The following is an 8,073-nucleotide window of genomic DNA, read 5'->3' as shown; positions in this document are numbered from 1 at the left end:
TGTGGTCCTGAACCCCCTCCACCCCTGATTCCTGGCCTGGCCTGCTCCATTCCGCAGTCCTTCTCAGCCCCCAGTGCCCCCAGAAGAGCCCCTTCTAAGGAAGTCCTCACTGCCAAAGCCAAATGTCAGTCCTTGACCGCACGGCAGCTTTGATTTCATGACCTGCACGCTCCCTGGGTTGGGTAACGTGGCAGGTTCCTGGTTCCCCTCTGGCTGCCCCGACTGTCACCTCCTTTCCCCCGCCCTTGGCAGGGTGCAGGAGATGGGGACACTCAGCAAGGCTCAGCCGTCCCTCTGTGAGAGCAACTCCCAGGGCGTTCCCTCTGGGTGGGTGCCCAGTGCAACCCGACAGGATGCACGATTTCAGGCTCACTGCAATTCCCCGTGCTCTGTTGTGGACACGCTAAGTTCCCCACCATTAGCAATTAGTGAAACCTTTGCATCTCCTGCCCCCAGGAGGGTTCGTACCTGCAACCCAAAGCAGTATGCTTTACAGAGCCGGGATTGTGTGTTATCTTGCACATTTTTTTTTTTTTTTTTTTTTGTGGTACGAGGGCCTCTTACTGTTGTGGCCCCTCCCGTTGCGGAACACAGGCTCCGTATGCACAGGCTCAGCGGCCATGGCTCACAGGCCCAACCTCTCCGCGGCATGTGGGATCTTCCCAGACCGGGGCACGAACCTGTGTTCCCCTGCGTCGGCAGGCGGACTCCCAACCACTGCGCCACCAGGGAAGCCCACCTTGCACATTTTTGTATCCCAGTTCTGGGCTCCATGCCTGGTGTGTAGTAGGTGTTCAGTAAATATTTGTAGACTTGGCGGGTGACCGGATGGTGGAATAAATGCATGAAGCATCCTCACCTGTGCAATGGGGGTGGTCACAGTACTGACTTCTCAAGGTTGCTGGGAGCAGAAATGAGAAATGCCTGCGAGGGGCTTAGCACGGTGCCTGGCACACAGCAAGTGCCCAACGCACGCCACCTGTGACTATTATCATCTGGCTGCAATTTGGTAGAGCAAAGCGATGAGCGCTTGCACCTGTCACCCAGCTGGATTCCTTGGGGCCTCAATTCAGAGTCCCGCCCGTGGCCTTTTGGAGTGAGTCCAGGCCAGCATCTGATGGAGGAACTCAGAACCTCTGAGTCTCAGCCTCCAGCCACCCAGACCCCACTGTCATCGGCCAGTGCCCGTAGCAGTACCAGGGAGGGCCGCCAGGAGCCCTGCGGGAGAATCGCATCTGAAAGAACAGAGCTGAAGCAGGATATGGCACAGAAGGTGACTCCTGGGGTTGGAGCAGCCTTTGATCAGTCTCTGACTCTCTACGGAGCATCTGTTGTAAGGAGTGTGTGATGTGGGTCAGATGTGAGAGGCAGCTGCTTACATGGAGTGTGGAGTCAGACAGACTTAGGGTGCCTGTGGAGGAACCCCTTCATCCCACTGAGCCTGTTTCCTCAAGATGCAGGATGACTGTGGGGTCAAGTGAGCACGGAGCACAGCCTCATATGGTCCTGCTGCTGGGCGCAGTGTGCAGCGTTCAGAAAACAGAGCCTACCTTTTATACATAATTATAGGATATGGTCTTGACCCTTGGGGACGTCACATTCCAGCTGAGGACACAGCACTGGTAAGAAGCAAGCTGAGAGTCCATAGTTCCAGCCATGATGTGGGTCCCAAGTGATGGGCAAGTAGGGGGGAAGAGTTAAGACGGAAACTCACCTGGGTTACAGTGATCCAGGAGGGCTTTCTGGAGGAGGGGCTTCCTCAGCTGAGCCCAGGGGAGGAACAGGATGTGCACAGATGGCTAGGAGAATGGAGGGCATTCGGGCAGAGGAAGGAGGTACAGGGAAGTGTGGTGGTGGAGTGAAACCCATACACTGAATCTGGGTACGGTATTAGGGGTGGCAGTGAAGTGGCCTGAGGGCTACCAAGAACACTTTTGGGGTGTAACAAGAACAGGGTGGGAAGCAGGGCCCACAGTCTTCCGGTGGCAGGTGGAGGTTGCTGCGTGGGTCTGATTTAAGGAAGGCTTATCTCTTCTGTGCCCAGCAGTGTTGGGAGTTAGTTTTATCAGGTCAGGAGAGAAAGGAGGGGACTGCAGGATCAGTCTAGGCCTCTCAGCCTGACCCCCAGGGCCCTTTGTGACCTGGCTTCTCCCCATCTCTCCAACCCAAGCCTCCCCACCCGACACTCTCGCCAAGCTGAACCGTACCCTGCCCCTAAACATGCTTCTGGCCTTTGCTCCACTGACCTTCTGCCTGGAATGCTCTTTCCCTCACACCCACCTGTCAAACCCCTGCTACTTCCTTAAGACTTAAAAGTCACCTCCTCTGTGAAGCCTTCCTTGATCTGCCCAGGAGGAATGGACTTCTTTCTCCTCTGTGCCCCACAGCACCCCCTACCTTCAGCCGCCATAGCAAATGCATTTTGCTCTGACGATAACTGGCCATGTGACCTTGGGCTAGTTATTAAACATCTGCGTGCCTCAGTTTCCTCACTTGTAAAATAGGGGTAATATTAGTACCACTTCGAATGCGCTGACACCTGTGAAGCGTTTAGAACAGTGCCTGGCACTTTACTAGTAGGTGGTAAACGTTACCCATTATTAAAAGAATTACTGTCACCTCATAAGGCTGTTATGAGGACCAGGTGAGTTAACACACGTTACGTGCTTAGCACCGTGCTGGGCACATAGTGAGCCCTCAACAAATCAGACCCATCATCCCCATTGTCACTTCATTACCACCATCACTGTCATCGTCAGTTTGCCATCTGCCTCCCCCAGACTGTGAGGCGCGGCTGTGCCCTGGCTACTTTTGATCCCAGTGGCCAGCTCAGAAGCAGGAACACAACAGGTGCTCGGTAAGTGTTTCTTGGGAGAATGAAGAAGGCAGGGCCCCGGCCTGGGGCTGATGAGGAGGGGAAAGTTGTGAGTGAGGTTCTGGAGGGAGAGTCGTCAGGACCAGCCCTAATGGCGGGGGTCGCGCAGGGAGTGGGGTAGTATAGGGGAAAGTGCTAGGCGGGTATTGACATGGGAGGCTCATGTTAATACCCGCCAGCGCTGGGAGGCTCTGTCCTCTGCAGATCCATTCCCAAATCTTTGGATCCAGAGCTGCAGCCTCTGTTGGAGCAGAAGGGTATTAAGAAGGATTTGGGGAAAAGAGATTCCCTCCGAAGACAACTCGTCCTAAACTTCCAGTCTCAGGAACTGTCTCCAGTCTTGGACTCCGTCCTGAGCTGAAGCTGTTGATCCCATAGATATGTGGTGGCCCTGGGCATGGAGGTGCGTGCGGCTCCAGGACGGTCTTCTCAACAGCCAGCAATGCGGATAGGGAAGGGGTCCCTGGGATACAAGCTGAGGAGGTGGGAGAATTAGGGAGGGCTTCCTGGAAGAGGTGTTTGCAGTTGGGAAATAAATCCAGAGGAGGGATGGGTGGCACCAGTTGTCAGCAGCGTTGAAGAGGAGCGAGCCCTGGGTCCTCAGGCATTCAACCTGTTGACCTTTCGCTACCTCACTGCCGCTGCTCTGGTGCAGGCCTCCCCATCAGCCCCGCCTGGACCGCTGCAACTTCCTTCTTCCTATCCTGCCTCCGTAGAATCCACTCCCTGCCTGGCATCCTCCACTCAGAACCCTGCAGTGATTCCCACCTTATTCAGTCAAAGCCATGGAGGCCCTGGCATGACCCAACCCCCGCCTGTCACTTCCATCTTCTACCCTAACCCTTCCCTCCCTCACCTTCCAGTCACAGATGTCTCCTTGCAGTTTCCTAAACCCTCCAGGCTGTTTTCCACACCGGGGCCTTTGTTTTCCTGCTGCCTGGAACACTCTATTCCTGACAATGTCTGGGGCCTTCTCATCCCTGAGGTTTCAGCTTAAATGTTTCCTTGTCTCTGAAGCTGTCTCAGACTTCCTTATTTGATTCCTTCATAGAGCTAATCACAATCTGCAATTACCTTTACTGTCCTAAAATTTGTTTATTATCCCTTCTCTCCACTAGAATGTCAGCTCCACAAGGGCAGGGACTTGTCTCTCTCTTTCATTTTCACATCTCCAGAGCCTCAGGCAGTACCTGGCATCAAATAGGCCCTCATTAAATGACACAGAATCCATCCTGTGCTTTGAGAGAAGGAAGGTGGGGAAATCAAGGAAGGCTCCCTGGAGGAGGTGTTTAGAGCTGGGAAAAAAATGTAAGGCAGGGATAGGTGGTTGGCAGTGAGGACAGGGTAGAGATGCAAAGAGCTGGGTGGAGAAGGCCCAGGGGAACCATTTTGCCCTCTTTGGAATATTTTAACGAAAGCCCCACTTGAGGCCGGAAAACTTCTGTCTAGCTGTGACCTGGCTCCAGGAAGGCTGTCTTGTGAGGCTTTAGAGCCACGTACTCCCAATTCTGCAACCTAGTAGCTGTGTGGCCATGGGCAAGTCCCTTAACAGTAGTGGGCCTCAGTTACCTTGTCTTTTTAATGGGGATGGTGATAACAATGGCCAGCATTCACTGAGTCACAGCCCCAATGCTAAGTGCTTTACAAATGCAGCTAACTGGATCCTCACAGCCACCGCATGAGACAGGTGCTATTGAAACAGGGGCACCGAAGAATTCCACGCAGTAATGCTGGCGAAAGGCTAGGCTACATGTCTGGCCCCGGTGAGCACTCAGCTCTAAGAGTTGCCAGTGAAATTGATACTGTGGGCATTTATTTCCCTTGTGGAGGGAGCACAGGCTCTGGAACTCGCTGACTAGGACTGAGTCAGGCCCATCCTCAGCGTTCTGTACCTTGATGCCTGCCTGTGCGAGGGAATGTCTGCACTTCTCCAGATCTCTCTCTGGAGCCTGGTCTGGCCACTTGTCCCTCTGGCCTGCCCTGCTGGTACCCAGAGCAGTGCCGGAAGTCATGCAGCGCCACTTCCCTGTCCGTGAGCCCAGCCAGCTGCCTGCTGTGCGTCACATTTTTCTGCCAGTTAATTATAGCCATTACTGTCATCATGAAAAATGTATGTGATCTCGCAGGTCCAGGAAGCCCTGAGAGGCCCGGGGGGGCTGCTATCCATGGATAAAGCTTGGGAGGAGGCCCTTCCTTGCTAGCCTGCTCTGTCTTCCTCCGTTGCCTTTATCCTCTGAGGATAAAGATGATATCTCCCTCACTGGGCTGGTCCTCTGGACAAAAGATCTAAGAGAATGTTTTAAAACGCGTGACTGAGCTGGCAAGAAATTAGAAGCACTCCAAAGCAAAAAATAGATAAATAAGTTTTAAAAATTAAAAAATAATAAATAGAAAAGAATGTGTGCAGAAGTCAGGAGAGATATGTGAGCCCTGAACTGCAGCTCCCCCCAAAATTCTTGTAAACTAGAGCTTTGCTGGTTTTCAAATGAAGGCCAAGTTTCCATAGAGTAAAATCCGCCTTTTTTTAGTGTACAGTTCTCTGAGTTTTGACAAATGCATATAGTTGTGTACTCACCACCACAATCAAGATACAGAGTCATTTCACCTCCCCTCAAATTTCCCTGTGTCCCTCTAACCATTTTTCTCATCTACAGCCTCTGGCAAACACTGATCTCCTTTCTGTCCCTCTAGTTTTGCCTTTTCCAGGATGTCATATAAATGGAATCAAACACTAGGTCACCTTTTGTGTCTGGCTCTTTCTACTTAGCATAATGTATTCGAGATTCCTCGGTGTTGTGTATATCAGCAGCTTATGCCATTGTATGGCTGTACCACAGTTTGTTTAACCATTAACCTGTTGAAGGACATCTGGGTTGTTTGCAGCTTTTAGTGATTACGAATAAAGCTGTTGGAAACGTTTGTGTACAGGTTATGGTTTAACTGTAGGTTTTTATTTCACTTAAGTAAAGAGTTAGGGGTGAGATTGTTGAGGTGTATGGTAAATACATGCTTGACTTTATAAGGATCTGCCAAACTGTTTTCCAAAGTGGCTGTGCCGTTTTGCATCCCCTCCAGGGCCAGCAAGTGGACCTTTGCTTTTAACAGGTGTGCACGAGGCAGGAGACAAAACCCAAGAGCTGACCAGGTAGTGGGATCTGAGATCCCTCATAAAGTCAGAACCTCTGTAGACAACATCTTTAGTGAAAGGGTAAACTTGAAAAATACCTGTCTTCCAAAAGGAGATGGCAGGAAAAATGACTGGTCTTGGCTTTGACTCAGGATGGAAGGGGAAATAAACTACTTCCTGGATCAACCCTCAGGTGAGATCAGAGCCCAAATTCCTGCTTCTTGCTTAGTCTGGAAACTTCAAGCTGAGAATTTAAAGTAGTTCCTAGGGAGTAATGCTCTCAGGTGTCCAGCAAAAACAAACTGGAGGAAATCCTTTCTGGAGGAAAACGTGTCAATCAAAGCCTTATAAAATTTCCAGATAGAGTTCTAATGATCATGAGCTTACAATGAACAATTTTAAAAACACACAAAACCCAAGATTCCATGAGCAAGTTTTAATAGAAACAAGCAGCAGAATCAGACTGGCAAACACCTGAGCTCTAATATGAATTAGAGCATTCATACTGGGAAATAAGGGTGCTAAATAATTTAAACAAATAAAAGGAAGTATTGGGAGTATCACCATGGTACAAGAGACTATTAAGAATGATCAGGAACAGTTTCTTATATAATTAGACATATATTTACCATAGGAGTCCAATTCCACACTTAGGTATTTGCCAAAGAGAAATGAAAACATATGTCCTGGAAAAGATTTGTATATGAACGTTTATAACAGTTTATAATATTCAAAACATGGAAACAACACAAATGTCCATCAATACGTAGACGGAGAAACAAATTGTGGTCTATAATGGAATACTACTTAGCAATAAGAAGGAATGAACTATGGATACTTTCAACTACCTGAATTAATCTCAAAAACATTATGTGGAGAGAGAGGAGCTAGGTACAAAAGAGTATGCACTGTATGATTTGATTTATATGAACTCTTTGAACTGGCAGAAACTAATCTATAGTGACAGAAGGCAGATTAATGGTTGCTTGGGGCCAAGAGTGGAGAAGGGGATTGATGGCAAAAGGACACAAGGGGACTTTTTGGGATAATGAAAAGGCTCTATGCTTTGATCGTGGTGGTGGTTATACATAAGTGTACACATTTGTCAAAACTCATCAAACTGTATACTTATAAGTGATGCATTTATTGTATGCAAATTTAGACAATATAATTACATCTCAGTAAATTATACCTCAGTAAAGTTAATTTCAAAACTAAAATGCACTTATCAGGCAGTTTGAAAAAGACTTAGACTGAACTTCTTAGAGATGAAATACATAAAACTGAAATAGAAAAGACAATGGATAGGTTGAGTGTAGATTAAACACAGTTGGAAAGAGAATTAGTGAACTGACAGGTTGCTGAATGAAATCTCCAAACTGCAACAGAGAAAGACAAAGAGATGAAAATTGTGAAAGGGAGTTTAAGAGAATGACATGAAGAAGTCTAAAACGGATTCAGAATTCTAGATAGGGACAATAGGGAGAAGAAAGAGATACATTTTTCAAAGCGATAATGGCTGAGAATTTTCCAAAATTAATGAGAGACGAATCCTCAAATTCAGAAACTCAACCAGGAGCACGTCAAAGAAATACACATCTTGACAGTTATATTGAAATGTCAGAACACCAAGGATAAAGAGAAGGCCTTTAAAGCAGTTAGAAAAGTCAGATCACCTACAAAGGAATAACAATTCGGCTGATAACTCACTTTGTATCAGAGGCAGTAGAATGATACCTTCAAAGTGCTGAGAAAAATAGCTATTGGCCAGAACTGGATACTTAGTGAAATTATCTCTGAGAAGTGAGGGGGAGTTTCAGGCAGTTTCAGATCAAGAAAAGCTGAGAGTTTAGCTCCAAATGAGACACATTAGAGGAAATCATAAAGTACATCCTTTATGATGCAAAAGGAAAGAAAATAATTTTAGAAGAAAAGTCTAAACAGATGGAAACGTGAATAATAAACATGCCAAACATGTGAGTAAATCGAATGAAACAGCGAATCTGTGATTAGTGGTGATAATGTCTTTTTTGAGAGCTTAAAAAAATAGAGTAGAGTGAAAATACCAGAC

The sequence above is a fragment of the Orcinus orca genome, chromosome 1, assembly GCF_937001465.1.
Source record: "Orcinus orca chromosome 1, mOrcOrc1.1, whole genome shotgun sequence".
Lineage (NCBI taxonomy): Eukaryota > Metazoa > Chordata > Mammalia > Artiodactyla > Delphinidae > Orcinus > Orcinus orca.
Note: the sequence above shows the minus strand (reverse complement) of the source record.